Source organism: Felis catus, chromosome D4 (assembly GCF_018350175.1).
Source record: "Felis catus isolate Fca126 chromosome D4, F.catus_Fca126_mat1.0, whole genome shotgun sequence".
In the NCBI taxonomy this organism is placed as follows: Eukaryota; Metazoa; Chordata; class Mammalia; order Carnivora; family Felidae; genus Felis; species Felis catus.
This window is the reverse complement of record NC_058380.1, coordinates 55,689,599-55,712,092: the sequence shown is the minus strand read 5'-3', so window position 1 is coordinate 55,712,092 and position 22,494 is coordinate 55,689,599. Positions and strand designations below refer to the sequence as shown.

The window sequence follows — 22,494 nt, the reverse complement described above, 5'->3', positions numbered from 1 at the left end:
GAAATCAGGAATACAGACTAATCTGCATAACCTTGGACTACTAAACACCCTGTGAGCCTTAGTTTCCCCACATATATAGAACTGTCCAGTAATATACCGCATGGGATTGCTATAAGAAATACTGCAGTTGCAGCTCTCACTCAGTGAGTGCTTACTATGTGCCAGGCACTGTTCTAAATTCTTTACATGTTAATTCACTTAATTCTTTTTTTTTAATGTTTGTTTATTTTTGAGAGGTGGAGAGGGGCAGAGAGAGGAGGGAACACAGGATCCAAAGCAGGTTCTGTGTGGACAGCAGTGAGCCTGATACGGGGTTCAAACTCACAAATGGTGAGATCATGACTGAGCCAAAGTAGTACACTCAACTGACTGAGCCACCCAAGAGCCCCTATTAATTCATTTAATTCTTAAAACAACCCTGTGAGGCAGGTATTGTCATCAAACTCCTTATTACAAAGAGGAAAATGAATAAAAAGAGTTTTAGAACCCTGCACAAGGTCATACAGCTAGTAATTAATGGAAGTCTGGATATTACATATATGTACATTCCCCTTAGCACAGGGCATGGCACATGTTAACCTCTTCATAAACAGTAGTTATAAGGGTGCCTGGGTGGCTCAGTTGGCTAAGCATAAACAGTAACTGTCATTATCTTTGTTAATTCTCTGTTGAATTATACAATTTTCTCAGATTAAGACTCCTTAGCCAGGGAGGCACCTGGGGGCTCAGTTGGTTAAGTGTCTGACTCTTGATTTCGGCTCAGATCATGGTCTGCACCAACAGCATGAAGCCTGCTTGGGATTCTCTCTCCCCCCACACCCCTCTGCCCCTCTCCTACTCATGCTCTCTCTCAAAATAAATAAATAAACTTAAAAAAAAATCCTATTTGAAATAGCAACAATAAAAAACAATTACTTAGCAATAAAATTGAATGTACAAGATTAATATGTAAAGAAAAAGGATGAGAATACTCTTTAAAGACAAGGAAAGTACACAGTAAGTAAAAAAAGGGGTGCTGCAAGTTAAGCATGATACCATGAAAACAGTATCTAGACACAGACATTACACCCTTCACAAAAATTAACTAAAAATAGACCATAGACGTAATGCAAAACACAAAACCATAAACTAGAACATAACACAGGAGAAAAATCTAGATATCCTTGGATTTGGCAATAAATTTTTAGATATAATGCCAAAGGCCCAAAAGAAAGAACTGATAAGTTGGACTTAATTAAAATTAAAAAGAGTTCTGTGTAAGATGCTGACAAGAGAATGAGAAGACAAGCCATACACTGGGAGAAAATACTGGTGTAAGACACATGTAATAGGGCTGCCTGGCTGGGTCAGTTTGTGGAACATGTGACTTTTGATCTTGGGGCTGTGACTTCAAGCCCCACGCTGGGCATAGAAAATACATTAAAAAAAAAAAAAAAAGGCACATGGGATAAAAGACTACTCCAAAATATACAAAGAACTCTTAAAGCTCAACAATAAGAAAATAACATGATTTAAAAACAGGTAAAAGATCTGAACAGAACTCTAAGGACACACAGATAGCAAATAAACACATGAAAAGATTTCTCAACATTACACATCATTACAATTACAAATTAAAACAATGAAATTCCACTAACACCTATTAGAATGGTTAAGATCCAAAATACTGACAAAATCAAATGCTGACAAGGATGTGGAACAACTAGAACTCTTATTCATTGCTGGTGGGAATGTAAAATGATATAGCCACTGTGTTGGGCAGACTCTTACAATTAAACATACTCATACAATCTAGCAATCATGTTCTTTGGTATTTAAAACCCAAATCAGTTAAGGGGCCCCTGGGTGGCTCAGTCAGTTGGGCGTCCAACTTCAGCTCGGGTCCTATCTCATGGTGCGTGAGTTCGAGGAGCCCCACATCGGGCTCTGTGCTGGCAGCTTGGAGCCTGGAGCCTGCTTGGGATTCTGTGTCTCCCTCTCTCTCTGCCCTTCCACTGCTTGTACTCTATCTGTCTCTCTCTCAAAAATCAATAAAAACAAACAAAAAACCCAAATCAGTTGAAAACTTATGTCCACACAAAAACCTGTACGTAAATATTAACAGCAGCCTTATTAATAACTGCCAAAATTTGAAGCAACCAAGATGCGCTTAGTTGGGTAAATGGAAGCAAACTATGGTATATCCAGACAATGTATTATTACTGAATGCTAAAAAGAAATGAGCTATCAAGCCACTAAAAGTCATGGAGGATCTAAAATGTCTATTACTAAATAAGAGCCAATGTGAAAGGCTAAACACCAAATGATTCTAACTATATGGCATTCTGAAAAAGACAAAACAATAGAGATAGAAAAAAATCAGTGGTTGGGGGTGGGAGGGATGAACAGAAAACCACAAAGGATTTCCAGGACAGTGAAAACACTCTATATTAAGGATCATACATGTCATTACACATTTGTGAATGCACAATGCCAAGAGTGAGCCTGAATGTGAAATGGGACTGTAGGTGATTGTGAGGTGTCAATGTAGGTCCACCAACTATAACAAATGTACCACTATGGGAGAAGGTGGGAGAAACTGATAACGGGGAAGGCTATGCAACTCATGGGGTCAGCTGTATATGGGAAATCTCTGTACCTTCCTCCCAATTTTGCTGTGAACCTTAAACTGTTCTAAAAAAAAAAATAGTCTTAAAAAAAAAAAAAGTACAGGGACACCTGGGTGGCTCAGTCAGTTAAGCATCTGACTCTGGAGTTCGGCGAAGGTCATGATCTTACGGTTCATGAGATGGAGCTCTGTGCAGCATGGAGCTCGCTTGGGATTCTCTCTCTCCCTCTCTCTTCACCCCTTCTCCACTGGCTGGCACACACACATGCCCTCTCTCTCTCTCCCTCAAAATAAATAAAATTTAAAAAAAATACAATTTACAAAAGAAAAAGAAAAGAAAACCAAATAAATAAGAGGTCTGAAAGATATATAAAAGAAGCTCTGAATAAATGAAAGGTCATAGAAAGATTTTAATATTGTCAAGATGTCAACTCTTTCCAAATTAACTGTTAAATGTAATGCAATGACTAAAAACAAACAAACAAAAGGTACTAAACGAATTTTGGGGAGATCCAGCCAATTTGATCCAAAGGTTTCTACAAAAATAAGGAAGAACAGCCATGAAATTTCTCAGGAAAAACAAAAATAATGAGTGGAAAATAACATTAATAGACATTAAAAATGTATTCTAAGCCAAAATAAGTCGAAGTAGGTAGAGATTAATGAACAAACAGAAACAGACCCAAGTAAATGGGAATTTGGATTATGATAAAGGTTGCATTACAACCAGTAGAAAAGAATAGATTATTCAGACTAACTTTTTGCTGTAAGTGCCCTTTTATACCTTATGAGTTTTGTACCATGTTATCTTTTTTTAGTATTATAGATTGAAGTCATAGCTCCTATTTTTGCTCATCCTCAGACCCACTAAAAGTTAAAATATAGGATTTTTTTTTTTAAAGCATACACCCACAAGGACAAAGACAATGCCCAAAGAGACAAAGCAATTAAATTTTGGACAGTAGAAAACAGATGGAAAAGAAACAAATTATTCCAACTGGCCAGAGAAAGTTGTCTTAAACTGGCAGTGGAAAAACAGAGAACCAACATTATACATACAACGACCTCCCCTCCCCCAAATCTTGAAAACTGGAAGCATCAAGTAGCTCTGGAAGTGGGAATAGAAGAGAGCTAAGAGAAGGAAGGCTGCCTGAAGGTTTCTTTATAAAGCAGTCAGCTTCTCAAATCCCCTCCCTGACTTATGCAGCTGGATGCTCTTGCCACAAGACAGACGCTTTATTCTCTGGAGAAGGTCAAAGTCTTTGAGTTGGGTAACATCAGGCTCAGTGTAGGGCTGTAACTCCATGCTGCAATCAGGCAAACAGTGGGCAGTAAGTAAAAGATAATATGCTATAAGCTGATAACCCTAGTCATCTTCCTCAGGTGGCTCACAGAAAGTTGGTAGTTAGTCTCTTACTCTCCAGACAGAAAACGTTAAGGGCCTCCACTGAGGAAACTCACAGGCCCAAAAGAAAGGCCTAAAGATAGTGACGTTAAGAGGTTCCATTAGAAAAAGGCCAGCCAGATCATATGTTAAAAGTTGCCTGCCATCCATGCACTCAGAACTTGGCCAGCTTTTTGGTCACTCAGATATTAAATAGGAGACAATTCTCCTTCCAAGTAGGATACAGTAGGTCACAGACCAATGTTCTCACTGCAATGGTGCAAAGTGGCAGGGAGTGAGGGCAGTTTGCAAAAATCACATTTTTGGAAAGAATATGGAAACTGACAAAAGTAACAGGACCTATTTGAACTAAAATTTCAGAAAGAGGAAAGTCTTTCTTTTATAAGCCAGAAACAGATGGCCATTTTATTCATTTTCTTTTTCAGTGGTAGAGGGCATTTTGCCAATTGAGCAGGGGGAGGGGAGTGCTGAAAAAGGAGACTGGGCATTGGTAGGGGGACTCTAAGAGAAAGAGAAATCAGTTTTTGGTGGTCACACAGGGTTGGAATGAAGGACAAGTGCTTAAAACACACGGACAATTTTCCCCTGGCTCTAGGGCATAGACACAAAAACACAATCTCCCTTCAGATTTTATAACTGCATGGTGTCAGAGGTTTTATAAAAAGCTAACTCAGAACTTCTGAAGGACAGAATTCCATCTCCTGTAGTCATCCAAAGCTGAGAAGACATAAATTCACCTCTCTCAAAGAAAAGTCCAGAGGAGCATACCAGAAACACTAGGGCAACCAGAGATGAACTAAGTCTTACTAAACTGTAACCCAAGCCCCAGTCTAAATTAATCCTTGCCTGGTTTGAAAGGAACAGCCTGACAACCTATCTTCCTAACAGAGGGAAAGGGGAAAGCACCTTTGGATAAAGATTACCTCTGCCTCTCTATGGTTCTTTTATATGCATTCTCCAACATATAATAAAAAACTGACATATAGAGAGGCAGAATAATGACTGATAATCAAGAGAGGAAAAAGGTATAGAAACAAATCCACAGATGACCCAAGTATTCGAGTTAGTAGCCAAGGTCTTTAAAATGCCACCGATTAGTATGTTAAAAGAAAATAGAGAAAAAGATGTGAATTAATTTTTAAAATAAACTTCCACCAAATAACTTGAATCTAGTTTAAAAAGTCTAAACCTGAAATAGAGTATCTAGAACTGGGGACTCACTGGGTAGATTTAACTGCAGATTTGGAACAGCATCAAACAGGATTAGTGAACTCAAATTCAGGTCAATAAAATGTTCACAGTGAAGCACAGAACAGGAAAAAAAAAAAAAAAAAGGACAGAACAGAGTGTAGGAGATAGGTAGGACCTAATTACAAAAGGTCTAATCTATAAATGGAGATGAGACAGAACAAGGTAAAAGCAATATACAAAGACTTAATGGCTAAGAATTTTCCAAAACTGATGAACTACACACAAATTTAAGAAGCTCAGTGAACTGGGGTACCTGGGTAGCTCAGCCAATTTAGTGCCAGACTCTTTAAATGTTTATTTTTGAGAGAGAGAGAGAGAGAGAGAGAGAGAGCGCGAGCGCACGAGTGGGGAGGTGCAGAGAGAGAGAGAGGGCGACAGAGGATGTGAAGTGGAATCCACACTGACAGCAGAGAGCCTAATGCAGGGCTTGAACTTGCAAACCATGAGATCATGATCTGAGCCACCCAGGGACCCCTTGATTTGGGCTCAGGTCATGATCTTATGGTTCGTGGGTTCAAGCCCTGCATTGGGCTCCGTGCTGACGGTGCAGAGCTTGCTTGGGATTCTCTCTCTCTCTCTGTCCCTCCCCCATTCATGCACGTGCACTTGTGCTCTCTCTCTCAAAACAAATAAACTTAAAAAAAAAAAAAAAAAGCTCAGTGGACCAAAAGCAGGATAAATGCCAAGAAAACCACATCTAAGCACACCATAAAATGTTGAAAACAAAGAGAGAATCTTAAAAGTAGCCAGAAGAAAAAAAGATATTATCTTAAAGTGGCAATAATAGTACTGATAGCTGACTTGTCAAAAGGAATTCAGGAAGCGAATACATATACAATGGAATATTATTCAGCCATAAAAGAAAATCCTGCTGTTTGGGAGAAGATAGATGAACACTGAGGGCATTATGCTAAGTAAAGTTAGGTCAGACAGAGAAATACAAATACTGTATTATCTCACTTAGTTGTGGAATCTAAAAAAGCCAAAGTCACAGAAACAGAGAGTTGATTGATTGGTGGTTGCCAGGGCTTTGGGATGGGGGCGAGAGTGGGGGTGGGGATGGGGATGTTGGTCAAAGGGTACAAACTTCCAGTTGTAAGATGAGTAAGTTCTAGGGATCAAATGTATAGCATGGGGGCTATAGTTAACAACAATGTACTTGAAAGCTGCTAAGAGAGTGGATCATAAACGTTCTCACCACCACAACAACAAAAACCTGGTAATTATGAGAGATAAAGGATATGTTAACTAACCACGTTGTGGCAATCATTTTGCAATATAATTGCACTGCACACCCTAAACTTTTACGTAACTTAAAGTTATATGTCAATTTTATCTCAATAAAGCTAGGGGAAAAAAGAAATTAAGGAAGCCAGAAAACAAGAAAATGATTTTGGAATACTGAAAGCTTCTTCTCTGCCCCCCCCACCCCCCTCCCACCAAAAAAGCTACAATTCTACACCCAGGAAAAAAAAAAAAAAAAAAAAAAAACCTTCAAAAAATAAAGATGTTTTCAGGCAAACGAAAGCTGAGATAAATTGTTGCCAGCAAATTTGCACTACATCATTTATTGAAAGCAAGTTCCTCATGCTGAAGGAAAACATCTAAGATAAAAGTACCACTGCAGGGGCACCTGGATGGATCAGTCAGTTGAGCATCCAACTCTTGATTTTGGCTCAGGTCATGATCTCATGGTTCATGGGCTCAAACCTGGTGTCAGGCTCTGCGCTGACAGCATGGAGCCTGCTTGGGATTTTCTCTCTCCCTCTCTCTCTGACCCTGCCCCATTCGCACTCTCTCTCTCTCTTTCAAAATAAGTAAGTAAACAAAAAACAAAAAAAGTACCCTGCAAGAACTGATGAAAAACAATTGAAAGGGAAATATGTGGTTAAATACAAAGAATATTTGCAATGCCTAAAAACACATAAAATTCAAATTTCACTCTTTCTTCTGGGCCACCGATATGCCATCCAGACTGAAGAAGACCCAGAAACTTCGGGGCCACGTGAGCCAGGGCCACGTGAGCCACGGCCACCGCTGCATCGGCAAGCACCGGAAGCACCCAGGAGGCTGGGGTAATGCTGGTGGCATGCATCACCACAGCATCAACTTTGACAAGTATCATCCAGGTTACTTTGAAAAAGTTGGTATGAGACATTACCACTTAAAAAGGAACTAGAGCTTCTGCCCAACTGTCAACCTTGATAAACTGTGGACCTTGGTTAGTGAGCAGAAACAGGTAAATGCTGCCAAAAATAAGACTGGAGCTGCTCCTATCATTGATGTGGTGCAATCGGGCTACTACAAAGTTTTGGGAAAGGGAAAGCTCCCCAAACAGCCTGTCATCGTGAAGGCCAAATTCTTCAGTAGAAGAGCTGGGGAGAAGATTAAGAGTGTGGGGGGAGCCTGTGTCCTGGTAGCCTGAAGACTGAAACCACATGGAGAGAGGTTCATTAAATACTAACAAGTACTTTTCAAATAAAAAAAAAAAATTCAAATTTCAATATCCATAAAATAAAGTTTTATGGGAACACCATCACACTCATTTTTTTATGATTGGCTTGGCTGTTCTAATGCTGCAATGCAGAGTTGAGCAGCTGCAATAGAGACTATGTGGTGCCCTCTCACACTGCTGCATCACGGTGCACTATAAATTGCAGTGATGTAGTTGTATCTGACAGCATGGAGTGTCACACATACTGCTGTACATGACATTTTAATTTTATTTATGAGTGCATAACCCATCATGTCAAAACAAGAAAGTGCACTTTAAATGTCACACATCAAGGCACAGTGGAGTATGTTTTGTCATCAAATTAGATGGCAAAGCATTGTCTTTATTATGTAATGACACTATAACTATGCTAAAAGAATACAACATATAGAGACATTACCAGATTGTACTCATCATAAGAGTTCCCAACTCACAGGAAAGCATTAGAAAATCAGAAAATTTTAAATTATCTCATATTAATTTCTTCATAAAATGAAAAAATGAAACTGCAACCACACTATGTGTGTGAGTAGCTCATTTGTCAGCCTAGCAAGGAAAGCCATTTACTAATGGTGAGTTAATTAAATAATGTTTGATTACAGCAGTCAAGGAAATGTGTCTAGAGAAAACGAACTTGTTTAAGATTATTAGCCTTTCCAGAGAGAACAGTTGTTCAAGCAAGTTGAGGATATTGGGAGCAATAGCAATAGTCAATTTAAAAACAAGGCAAATGATTTCTAGCAGGTTTCCTTGAATACAGATGAGCTAACAGATGTTGCAGATTACTTATCAGTTATTTATTTGATCAATCAATACAGAGTTTGAGTAACTAAAAAATTAGCCTCTATGAATGCCTATGTGAAACTACTAGAGTAAAGAGTATTTTCAAACTTAAGAAATCATTAATTCAGTATAACCTGAAGTGGAATCTAAGAAATGCTACAAGCAATGGTGGTAAAATGTGTGTGGTAAGAAAAAGGCTTAGTGGGGACAAATTAACAAAACTTGTGAAAATGTAAAATGTATAAGGTATTTCAAGACTATGGTTATTCACTGTATTACTCAGCAGCAGGTATTCTCAGGAAAATATCTGAACCCATCATGTCTTATAGACCAGTAGTGCCAAAAGATAAATTTCATTTGCTTTCGGGGATTTCACCATCATTGGTTCCAAAACAGAAGCTGAATATCCTGACTTGCCCCACCACTCAGCAGTTCCATGGCTTGGCAGTTTTACTGCCATTTTTTGAGCCCAAGGAATGGACTCAACATTTTTCTAAAGAAAAAAAATCAGCCGCAACCATTATTGTAGAACACCAAATGGATTTGAAAATTTAGCTTTTGCTGAAAACTTGGATTCTTGATGAACTTAAAATTAGCAAAAGACTGCTTATATAAGAAACATACTGCAGGTAAAGCCTAAAATATTTTAATAACTAAAGCTATTAGAATCGTATATAATGGCAAACTGCTTTATATGCTTCCTGTTCAGTCAAAAATTAAGGTCTCCATTCCCACACAAATTTGCAAAATATCTATCTTCTGAGCTCAAAGGACAATTTCAGCAGTGTTTTTTGGACCCTAAGTAAAATAGAAAATTCATATTTTATTTTATTTTTTAATTTTCTATTTATTTTTGATAGACAGAGAGAGACAGAGCACAAGTGGGGGAGGGGCAGAGAGACACGGAGACACAGAAGCCGAAGCAGGCTCCAGGCTCTGGCTGTCAGCACAGAGTCCGACGCGGGGCTTGAACTCACAAACCGCAAGATCATGACCTGGGCCGAAGTTGGACGCTTAACCAACTGAGCCACCCAGGCGCCCCAGAAAATTCATATTTTAAAATCAATCCATGTATAACTGTGCAACTGAGGAGCTTCAACCTAACCTACAATTGGAAGTGACTAATCTGTACTATAATGATACGCTGAAAGACAAATATCAAGAATCTAACAGAATTTTATAAATGCCTTCCAAACGATAAATTATTTCCATTAAAATCATATACTCACGGACTGATGTTTGTATTTGGCAGTACCAATCTGTGTGTAGACTTTTTGAAAAGAAAATCTCATTAGAGATCAACATTAACAAATGAACAACTGCAATCAATCTTAATGATAATAGCTCTGAACCCCAATTAAGCATTATCCAACCCCCAAAATTAATTCCATTCTTCTCATTAGTAGACCTACATTATAAAAAATTATACTCAACTATTTACATTTTGAATTTTGTCAATAGGGTTTTGTGGAAGTTTGGTTTCTCTCGTTATGTAAGTAACTATGTAATAATAACTTTGATTTTTTCCTTCTGGCCTACAAAGCCTAAAATATCTGCTATCTGGCCTTTTACAGAAAAAGTATGTCAACCTCTGAACTATGTATATAGTTCCACTGAACTCTATAATTGCTTATAGAACTAAAAATAGGTGCAGATTAAAAGAATACAGTATGTAATATCAATGTAATCTGATGGTATAGATAGATAGTACAGCTCTACAGAGGAAATGGAGATAGCATATGCAAAATAATTTATGCAACTGCTCAACAATCATATGGCTAACAGTATTATTAGTATTGCTATTCTGAGACTACTGTATAATGTGGGATAAAACAAATGAGTAATTAATAATGTGATATTTTAGGGGTGCCTGGGTGGCTCAGTCAGTTAAACATCCGACTTAGGCTCACTCAGGTCATGATCTCATGGCTTGGGGGTTCGAGCCTTGTGTCGAGCTCTGTGCTGACAGCTCAGAGCCTAGAGTATGCTTTAGATTCTGCGTCTCCCTCTCTCTCTGCCTCTCCCCCACTCGCCCTCTGTCTCTCTCCCTCTCAAAAATAAACATTAAAAAAATAATGATGATGACATTTTAATCCGTTATTCCCTATATCCTTAAGAACAGAATTTTGGGTATGGGAAAAAGGATATATAGATGTCATATAAAAGAGATTAAATCTTAAAATGTGTGTGTGCGTGGCTGTGTGTGGAAACAGATGTACACACATCACTCCTAACTCTGTCCTAGACAAAATGATAACTCAGCAATGCACATACCTAATGCCCAGATGACATTCTCAAATATCATTTTCCACTAATAACTAGGGTGTCTTGGAGAAACCAGGTAGTTACCAATCTGGAGCAGGAAATGTAAAAGATAAGCCTCAAACACTTGGTCATACCCTATAGCAAGAATGCTATAAAGAACACCTGGAGTGGATCAAGTTATTCAAGAGCTAATGTAGTAGGCTTCAATTGGCCAACAGTAGGACAATCTAGAATCAATGATGTTAATAATTACCATTGATTAAAACCCATCAGATGTTTGAATTCCTAAATTCACAATAACACTATTTTAAAAATAGTTCTTAAAGGATAATAGGGAACTAATCTGCTATCTTGAAAGAGATAGACATAGAACCAAGTATGTATCCTGTAGCTCTGGATAACTAGTAGATAAACAGAAACATCTTTTTTTTTTTTAATTTTTTTTTTAACGTTTATTTATTTTTGACACAGAGAGAGACAGAGCATGAACAGGGGAGGGGCAGAGAGAGAGCGAGACACAGAATCCGAAACAGGCTCCAGGCTCTGAGCGGTCAGCACAGAGCCCGACACGGGGCTTGAACTCATGGACCGTAAGATCATGACCTGAGCCGAAGTCGGACGCTTAACCGACCAAGCCACCCATGCGCCCCAGAGAAACATCTGTTAATAAAAGTATCCCAACTAATAAATAAAAAGGAAATAACAGAATGTTACTGTTTTGCAGCTATCAATAATTTAATTGATCTGGGCATAAAGCCCAACTGCTAACATGACAATAAGAGAGAAAACCAGTAACATAACTCCCGATTAAAGAACACAATACTGCCTATAGCAATGCCTAAAGGACTGAACCAGAGTCTGACCAAGGCTGTGAATCCAGCTACCAATTTGTAATAAACACAGAGGATGAAGGAACATGCTTAACTGCAACATGAGATGTGCAATCAGTAAAATTCAAACTTTGGCCAGGGTTCTTCAAGAGAAAAAAATGTAAAGAAAGAGGCAGAGGGGTAAACTGTAATTTAAAAAAAACTTAAAAAACCCAAAATTTTTAAAAATGAGTAACACAATAGTCTATGAATGCATACTTGGTGATAAAACTATAAAGAATAAGGAAATGATTAAGAGTCAGAACAATGGTTATCTGGGAAGGGGAGGGGGAAGAGGTTATAATCAAAATGGGACATGGGAAGGATTCCTGGATAGCTGAAAAATAGTTCTATTTTTTGACCTGGGTGCTGTAGTCTCATGAATATTTGCCTTATTTAAAAAAAAAAGGGGGGGGTTGTTGAGGGGGCGCCTGGGTGGCTCAGTCAGTTAAGCAACTGACTTCAGCTCAGGTCATGAACTCACTGTTTGTGAGTTCAAGTCCCACATCGGGCTCTGTGCTGACAGCTCAAGGACTGAAGCCTGTTTCAAATTCTGTGTTTCCCTCTCTCTCTGTCCCTCTCCCACTCACACTCTGTTTGTCTCTCTCTCTCAAAAATAAATATTAAAAAGGCGGGGGGGGGGGGTGCCTGGGTGGCTCAGTAGGTTAAGCATCCGACTTCAGCTCAGGTTATGATCTTGTGGTCCGTGAGTTCCAGCCCCACGTTGGGCTCTGTGCTGACAGCTCAGAGCCTGGAGCCTGCTTTGGATTCTGTGTACCACACTCCTCTCTGCCCCTCCCCACTCATGCTCTGTCTCGCTCTGTCTCTGATAAACAAATAAATGTTAAAAAAAATTTTTTTTAATTAGAAAAAAAGTGGGTGCTTGGGTGGCTCAGTCAGTTGAGCGTCCGACTTCGGCTCAAGTCATGATCTCACAGTTTGTGGGTTCATGCCCCATGTCGGGCTCTATCTCCACTTGCACTGTCTCTGTCTGTCTCTCTCTCTCTCTCAAAAATAAATAATATTTTTAAACAAGAAAAGGAAAAAAAGGGGGGGCACCTGGGTGGCTCAGTCAGTTAAGCATCAACTTCAGTTCAGGTCATGATCTCGCAGTTCCTGAGTTCGAGCCCCATTTCCAGGCTGACAGCTCAGAGCCTAGAGCCTGCTTCGGGTTCTAGCTCCCTCTCTGCTCCTCTGTCTCTCTCTCTCTCACTCACACACACACACATACACACACTCTTTTTCTCTCATAAATATTTTTTAAAGTGTGCACGTGTTTGAGATTTTCTGCTTATTTTACAAGGATTAAATATGTAAAACAACAATACTATTATTGCCTTAGAGGTTTATAAGACATGTGTAACTAAAATGTGATATCAGTAGCACAAAGGGTAAGGAGGACAGACTGGAATTCAATTGTTATGTGGTTCTCACTTTTTTTGAAAAGCACTAACTCAGACTAAAATGTAGTAAGTTAAGAATGCAGGGGTGTGTGGGTTGCTCAGTGGTTAAGCATCTGACTCTTGATTTTGGCTCATGTCAAAATTCATGGTTCGTGGGATGGAGCCCCACACTGGGCTCTGGACAGACAGTGCTCAGCCTGCTTGGGATTCTCTCTCTCCCTCTCTCTCTCTGCCCCTCCCCTACCTGTACACATGTGCACTCTCTCTCAAAATATATAAACTTAAAAAAAATAAAGTATGCAGACTGAGGGGCACCTGGCTGGCTCAGTCAGAAGAGCATGCAACTCTTGATCTCTGGGTCATGAGTATGAGTTCCACCTTGGGTATAGAGATTACATACATACATACATATTTAAAAAAAAAAAAAAAAAGAATGCAGATTGAAATATCTAGGGCAGTGGTTCTTAACCAGGGACAAGTTTACCCTCCAAGGAGACATCTTGTAATGCTTGAAGACTGGTTGTCACAACTGAGAGACAGCTGCTACAGGTACCTAGTGGGTAGCAGCCAGGGATGCTGCTAAACATCATACAACACACAGGATAGCCCCCTACTCCACAACAAAAAATCACTGGCTCCGAATGTCAATTGTGTTAAAGTTGAGAAACTCTGATTTAGGATAACTGCTAAAAACAATTATAAGAATGTATAACAAACAAAGAAGAAAAATGGAGTAATTTCACTTACATGAAGTTGAAAAATAGGCAAAACTAAATTATGATAGAAATCATCAAAATAATCAGTGGCTATAGGGTATTTTTAAGTTTATTTATTTTGGGGGGGGGGGGGTAGAGACAGAATCCCAAGCAGGCTCTGCACTGCCAACACAGAGCCCAATGTGTGGTTCGAACTCACAAACTGTGAGATCATGCCCAGAGCTGAAACCAATAAAACCAAGAGTCAGACACTTAACTTACTGAACCATCCGGGTGCCCCCTAGGTTTTGTGTGTGTGTTTTGTTTTGTTTTTTAAGTAAGCTGTATGCCCATTGTGCAGCTTGAACGCAGAACCCTGAGATAAAGAGTTGCATGCTTTACCAACTGAGCCAGCCAGACACCCCTAATTAATGGTTTAGGGGAGTGAGGGTACAGACTTGGAAGGGGTACAAGAGTGCCTTTTGGAGCACTAAAAATGTTTTCTCTCGTTCTAGGCATACACTTTACTGTATATTAAACCTCAACTGAAAAAACAAAAAAACAAAAAACAAAAAAAAAGACTACTGAGCAGATAACCAAAGATTACCAGACTTAAGGTAAAGTCTTTAACATGAATCTTTCTTATCAAAAACAACCTGGGGGGCTCCTGGGGGGCTCAGTCGGTTGAGCGTCCGACTTCGGCTCAGGTCATGATCTCACAGCTCATGAGTTCGAGCCCTGCATCAGCCTCAGAGCCTGGAGCCTGCTTCGGATTCTGTGTCTCCCTCTCTCTCTGCCCCTAACCCACTCACATTCTGTCTCTGTCTCTCTAAAAAATGAATAAACATTAAAAAAAAAAAATTAAAAAAAAAAAAAAACAACGTGGAAGAAACAGTCTATGAGGGAAAAATAAGCTTAAAAAAATAAATCAGCATCTACCGCTACATAAAAATATACAATGTCTTCAGAAAGTTCGAAGAAAACACTGCAACCAAGACTCAAAAACAATGTTATTTTTAAAAATCAGGTATCGGGGCGCCTGGGTGGCTCAGTCGGTTGAGCGGCCGACTTCAGCTCAGGTCATGATCTCGCAGTCCGTGAGTTCCAGCCCCGCGTCGGGCTCTGTGCTAACAGCTCGGAGCCTGGAGCCTGTTTCGGATTCTGTGTCTCCCTCTCTCTGACCCTCCCCCGTTCATGCTCTGTCTCTCTCTGTCTCAAAAATAAATAAACGTTAAAAAAAATTTTTTTAAAAAGATAAAAATAAAAATCAGGTATCAAGATAGAACTCTTTAAATAAAAACAGCAGAGATAAACATACAGAAATTCTACTCTTAGGTATTCTATTTACCCAAGAGATAAAAATGAATGTCCACTAAAAGACCTTAACAAAAATGTTCATAACAGCTTTATTCCAAGTAGCAAAAACTGGAAAAATGCCTATCAAACAGAGAAAGAGATAAACAAATTAGGGTATATTGATACAATGGAATACTACTCATCAAAAGGAACAAACTACATGTAACATATGTGAATCTCAAAAACAGTATGTTGAGGAAAAGCAGCCAAACCCAGGAATACATACTGTATGATTTCATTTACATAAATCTCTGAAACAGGCAAAAATAAAAGCTATAGTGATAGCAAACAAGAGTAGCTGCCTGGGATGATGTGGGGGAAAATTACTGGGAAGGGGTATGAAGGAACTGTCTGGAATTACGGAAATGTTCTATAATTTCACAGAGGTGGTGACTAAATGGGAATTGTCAAAATTAATGAAGCCACACCTTTAAAATCAGTACATTTTATTGTATGTAAATTATACTAAAAATGCTACATAAAACAAAAATGAATAACTCCACAGAAGGGGTGAAAGATAAAGGTGAGTTAATTATTTCTTTTCAAGTTTATTTATTTTGTGACAGAGTGTGATCTGGGAGAGGAGCAGAGATAGGGAGAGAAAGAATCGCAAGTAGGCTCCTCGCTGTGAGCAGGAAGACCAACAAGGGGCTCATACAAACTGTGAGATCATGACCTAAGCCACAATCTAGACCCAGACGCCTAACCAGCTGAGCCATTCAGGCACCCAAGATTTTTTTTTTTTTTTTAAGTAATCTCCACACCCAGTGTGGGGCTCAAACTTACAACCCTGAGATCAAGAGCCACATGCTCCTCCTACTGAGTCAGCTAAGCACTCCAGGTGAGGTAATTTTTTTAAAGTTTTTATTTATTTTGAGAGAGAGAGAGAGAGAGAGAGAGAGAGAGAAGGGGGGGCCATGAGTGGCGGAGGGACAGAGAGAGAGGAAGAGAGACAGAATCCCAAGCAGACTCCACACTGTCAGTGCATGAATTCTATTCTGCATAGTTGCCTCATGAGATCATAATCTGAGCTGAAATCAAGAGTAAAAGTATAAAAACATGGGGCACCTGGCTGGCTCAGTGAGTAGATCATGCAACTCTTGATCTTGGGGTAGTGAGTTCAAGCCCCACATTAAGGGTAGAGATTACTTAAAAAAATAATAAATAATAACAAAAATAAAAACACAAAGAAACTGAAAATCAGATAAAAAGACTTTTTTTTTTTTTTTGACAGGAGACAGTGAGTGTAAATAAAGGAGGGGCAGAAGGGGAGAGACAGAATCAGCAGGTTCCATGCCCAGCAGACAGTGAGAGATCATGACCTGAGTTGACATCAAGAATTGGATGCTTAACCAACTGACCCACTCAGGCACCTCAAAGACAATGTAAATTAGAGATTAATCCAGGCAATCCAACATCCACGTAACAGGCACTTCCAAAAGATAACAGCAAAAAAAAATTTATAGGGGAAAATATCATTGAAATAACTCAAGAAAATTTTTCAATGCTGAAGAACAATGAGTTTCCAGATTAAAAGCACCCATAGCAATGTGAAATTTCAGAACAGTGGGAACACAAAGATGATCTTGCAAATTTCCAGAAGAAAAGAATTCACATATAATGGGCAGGATTTAGAATGGTTCCGAATTTCAAAAAGCCCTTTTGGAACCAAGAAGATAATAGAGCAATAGCCTCAAAATTCTAAAGCTATGTGATTTCCAACCTAGAATTCTATACCCTGCCAAGCAACTCAAATTCAGTAAGAGCTCAAGTAAGAATAAGAGCTCTAGAGGCACTGGGTGGCTCAGTCGGTTGAGTGTCCGACTTCAGCTCAGGTCATGATCTTGCAGTTCGTGAGTTCGAGCCCCGCATCGGACTCCGTGCTGACAGCTCAGAGCCTGGAGCCTGCTTTGGATTCTGTATCTCCCTCCCTCTCTGCCCCTTCCCTGCTCATGCTGTCTCTGTCTCTCAAAAATGAATAAACGTTAAAAAAAAATTAAAAAAAAAAGAATAAGAGCTCAAAAATTCATGTGCTATGCACACCTCCTCAAAAACATCTACTGAAGGATATGATATACCAAAACATGAGAATGAACCAAAGACACAGACAATAAGGTAAACAGCCAATATAACACTGGTAGGAGCATGAAACACCCAGGCTGATGGCAAAGACAGTAAACTCAGTAAACAGCTATAAACTAGATACAGAAGGCAACTATGCAGAATAAAATTCAGAATACTTCAGGAGACTGGTGAAAAGTAAAATGATACAGCTGCTTTGGAGAACTGTCTGGTAATTTCCCACAAGATTGAACAGTTACCATATAATCTAGCAATTCCACCCCTAGATACACACCCAAGAGAAATGAAAAGAATATCCACACAAAATATGTACATAAATGTTCACAGAAGCATTATTCATAATAGCCAAAAAGTAGAAACAACCCAAATGTCCATCAACAGACAAATGGATAAACAAAATGCATTATGTCCATTTAATGTGATTTTATTCAGCAACGGATGAATTTTGAAAACATTGTGCTAAGTTAAAGAAGTCAGTAACAAAAGATCATATATATATGTATAAATGTATCTGTGTATATATGTGTATATATATATGTATATATACATACTGTACAATTCCATCTATACAAAATGTTCAGAACAGACAAACCTAGTATATGTGCTGCCAAAGCAAGCACTAGAACAGGCAAGTCTAATACACAGAAAAAGTAGATTAGTGATTGTTTAGGATTGAAGAGGTTGCTGAGAAAGGGGGTATGACTGCTAACGGTTAAGAGATTTTCCTAGGGGGAAAAAAACTGGAGGGGGGGGTCCCCTGGGTGGCTCAGTCGGTTAAGTGTTTGACTTGATCTCAGATCAGGTTTTGAGCTCATGATTGTAGTTCGAGCCCCACAGTGGGCTCTACACTGGGCATAAAGCATACTTAAAAAAAAGTTTTCTTGGTAGGTGATGAAAATATGCTAAAATTGGTTGTAGTAACAATGATTGTATAACTCTGTAAATATGCTACAAACCACTGGATTAAACACTATAAGTGGGAGAATTACATGGAATATAAATTGTCTCAATAAAGCTATTACAAAAAAAATTCTTGGGATTAGTGGTAACTACATAGAAAAGTAAATGAGTAAGCAAAATAAGGTAACTATATGGAAAACAAAATATTATATGGGAAATAAAAATATTTTGGGGGCATCTGGGGTGGCTCAGTTGATTAAGCATTCAACTCTTGGTTTAGGTTGATGTCACAATCTCATGGTTTTGTGAGTCTGAGTCCCTCGTTGGGCTCTGTGCTTGCAGTGTGTAGCATGCCTGGGATTCTTTCTCTCTCCTTGCCCCTCCCCTACTCACGCTATCTCTGTCTCTTTCAAAATAAATAAACTTAAAAAAAAAGTAATATTTTACTACATCTTAAATTTTAAGTAATGAAGATCTATAATTATGATATAACTTTAGGAAGACTGGAGGAATATATGTGCGTGTATGTGTAACATATATGTTAGAGGGAAAGAAGACAGTGGAGGGATTTAAAAAGAAATCCTTATCTTCTATGGCGGGCAATCACAGATAATAAAATTTAAAAATCAGAGAGTAGTAATAGAAGCACAGTATTAAGGAGGTTAATGCCAAAATGATCAGCTATAAGAATTTTTTTTTTTTAACATTTATTTATTTTTGAGACAGAGAGAGAGCATGAACGGGGGAGGGGCAGAGAGAGAGGGAGACACAGAATTGGAAGCAGACTCCAGGCTCAGAGCCATCAGCCCAGAGCCCGACACGGGGCTCGAACTCCCGGACCGTGAGATCATGACCTGAGCTGAAGTCGGACGTTTAACCAACTGAGCCACCCTGGCGCCCCAGCTATAAGAATTTTAAGTTCTTTTGTGTGGAGTGATGGAAATGAAGAGGCAGTGTCTGGGGGACTATTTTATGAAGTAACTTTGCAAAATTCATTTAATTCTTTAAATTACAGACAGGTAAAACTTTGATTTTTATAAAATTTTTAACTCAATACAAGCAATTTAAAAGTTAAGAAGCTATTAGAAAATTGGGAAGATATTCAAGAGGGGAAGTGGGTATTTTGTGATCATCTTCCATAGCAAAAAAAAAAAAAGAAAAAGAAAAAGAAAAAGAAAAAGAAAAAGAAAAAGAAAGACTGCTTTTAAAGTACAAAAATTAATGGTATTAAGTACTAAAGTATATACTTAAAAATGGCTAAAATGGAAGGGGGCACCTGGTTAGCTCAGTCAGAAGAGCACAGTACTCTTAATCTCAGGGTCCTGACTTCCATTGGGTGTGGAAACCACTTAAAAAAAAATTTTTTTTAATGTTTATTTATTTTGAGAAAGGGAAAATCCCAAGCAGGCTCCTCACTGACAGCACAGAACCCAACATGGGGATCGATCTCAGGAACCATGAAATCATGACCTGAGCCGAAATCAAGAGTCAGACACCGAACCAACTAAACCACCCAGGTTCCCCTAAGGAAAAAAAAATGTTTTTAAAGAAGGTTAAAATGGGAAATTTTATGTTAAGTGGTTAGTACAATTTTTTAGATGAAAAAATGGAAAAAAAACACCACCACCTCTGGGAAATACAACTAGGGATATGGGAAGGGATAGAGTAGTAGGCATAATAAAACTCTTCATTTAATATGATCCTACATGATGCACATGTTATTACTTATAAAGTGAAAAATACCACTCAAAACAGTGTTGCTAACACTAACACCAACTAACATTTACTGACTGCTTTTCACATAGCAGGCACATTCTAAGTACCTTCACATGTACTAACATAATACTTAATTCTCACAGTATTCCTAACAAAGCATATGCCACATTCCCCTTCATCCCATTTTACAGAAGAAACTAAAGGCCTACAGAAGTTAAATAATTTGCCCAAGATCACCGGTTCAGAACCAGAACCTAGCTGTCTTACTCTAAAGCCCAAACTTTAATCACTATATTATAATGCCTCTGTATTAATATTAAGGAAGAATGAGATTTAGCAGAAAACTCAAAGGGTTACTAAATACTAAAGTACATAATGCCTACTCTCTAACTCCACTGGGAAATATGAACAGTTTTAAGTTTTAACCCTGAGTCTTCAGTCTCTAAAGTTGCTTGTAGGGACTAAAATCACAACCCATAAAAACCCAAGAAATTAGTTGCACTAAATAGCACTTACCAAAAAAAGAAAAAAAGAAAGAAAAGTCTAACTACAAGCCTTTACAACAGAAAATAAACATAATTCAACTTTTTACTCACTGCCTTCTACTTCATTAACCCACGAGGGCATACAACAAAGAATAACACACACTATTCTTTTTTTTTTTTTTTTTTTGAGGGAGAGAGTGTGAGCAGGGGAGGAGCAGAGGGGAGTGGGGAGGCGGGGGGGAGACAGAGGATCTGAAGCAGGCTTCATGCTGATAGCAGAAAGCCCCATGTGGAGCTCAAAATCATGAGCATGTCCTCAGCGTAAATCTGATGCTTAACCAACTAAGCCACCCAGGTGCCCCAACACACTATTTTTTAGCTCTCAAGTAAGATGTTCTTCAGATCTTCATGGTTAGTTAACTCTGCCCCTTATGAGAACATTCCAAAAGTCACATTTCTTCAGAAATATCTAAATTGTCACACACACAAAAATTTTTAATATCCTCTTCCTAACTTCAGACCCCTACTTAACTATTTTACTCTTTTCTCCTTAGCGCTTAACCACTTTCTAAGATGCCATATACTTTTTGTTCATTGTCTATCTCTCCCACTAGAATATAAGCACCATGAGTCAAGGGTTTTGTTCACTGTACCCTTGGCACCTACAACAGTGCCTGACACATGTAAGCACTCAATATTGGTAAACAAAAGTATACATAAACAAAAATAACAAACTTTAAATGTTCTCCATATTTCTGAAGTTAATATTTATAGTTTTAATTATATATAAGAATAACATAATGATGATTTACCTAGGCCCCAAATCCTTCTCCAGGTGTTTGTAGAGCATTACATGAGAAGCTAAAATATTCAACTTAGCAATACTTTTTCCTAGTGTTCTCATTTACTAAATTACTGCTTCAGAAATACATTAGACATGTTATGAAGTAATTTCCTTGCCTGAACAAAAATCACAACTATCAACTACTCATTAAGAACATCATATAGGGGCACCTGGGTGGCACAGTCAGTTAAGTGTCTGAATCTTGATTTCAGCTTGCATCATGTCCTCATAGTTCATGAGTTCAAGCCGCACATGTGGCTCTGTGCTGATGGCGTGAAGCCTGCCTGGGATTCTGTCTCTCCTTCTCTCTGCCCCCCTCCCGTTTGTGCACTTGCACACTCACTTGCTCTCTCAAAATAAAAAATTAAAGAAAATTAGGGGTGCCTGGGTGGCTCAGTCAGTTAAGATGGGACTTGGGCTCAAGTCATGATCTCGCAGTTCATGGGTTCGAGCCCTGGGTGGAGCTCTGCACTGACAATGAGCAGCTGGAGCCTGTTTCAGATTGTGTCTCCCTCCCCCACTCGTGCTCTGTCTCACTCCCAAAAAGAAATAAAGGTTAAAAAAAATTTTTTTTTAAGTAAAGAAAACTAAAAAATAAAAAGATCACGTAGAAAAATCCTTGGGAAAAAATTATATACGCTATTAACATAAAAATTCCAAAGCTTAAAGAACACCTCTGGTTATAATTTCACAGGTATGTGTCATGGTTACATGAGAAGATGGTACTTGGTGGTAGGGTAGTCACATAAACATAACAGTGAATTTTAAAGTACCTCTTTTTTGGCTAATAAAAAAATGTATAAATATATAACTCTGGAACATAAAGTCATTCTACTTATAAAGCAAAACACAGAATCACACTGAATATCAGGAATAGGAACCTTGTTTTACATCAGAATCACCTGGAGGGGTGCCTGGATGGCTCAGTCGGTTAAGCGTCCGACTTCGGCTCAGGTCATGATCTCACAGTTCATGGGTTCGAGACCCACGTCGGGCTCTGGGCTGACAGCTTGGAGTCTGGAGCCAGCTTCGGATTCTGTGTCTCCCTCTCTCTCTGTTCCTCCCCTGCTCTCACTCTGTCTCTCTCTCTCTCTCTCAAAAATAAAGATTAAAAAAAAATTTTTTTTTAAATCACCTGGAAACGCCCACCAGATTCCCATGTCCCTCCCCAGAATATTCTCATTTCTTTCTCAGATATGTGGTTTACAAATACATTCTCCCAGTTCATGGCTTGTCTTTTCATTCTCTTATCTGTGTCCTTCACAGAAAATAGTTTTAAATTTTGATGAAGTTCACTTCATCAATTTTTTTCTTTTCAGGGATCATGCCTCTCGTGCT

General features: G+C 38.7%; 1 protein-coding gene and 1 pseudogene across 1 annotated transcript in view; one reads left to right on the top strand and one right to left on the bottom strand.

Annotated features, from left to right (window-relative positions):
• UBE2R2 (ubiquitin conjugating enzyme E2 R2) overlaps nucleotides 1-22,494 on the bottom strand; it is a 116,806-nt gene that overhangs the window by 74,842 nt on the left and 19,470 nt on the right. The gene's annotated exons all lie outside the window — the stretch shown is intronic.
• LOC101080925 lies at nucleotides 7,037-7,768 on the top strand (annotated as a pseudogene).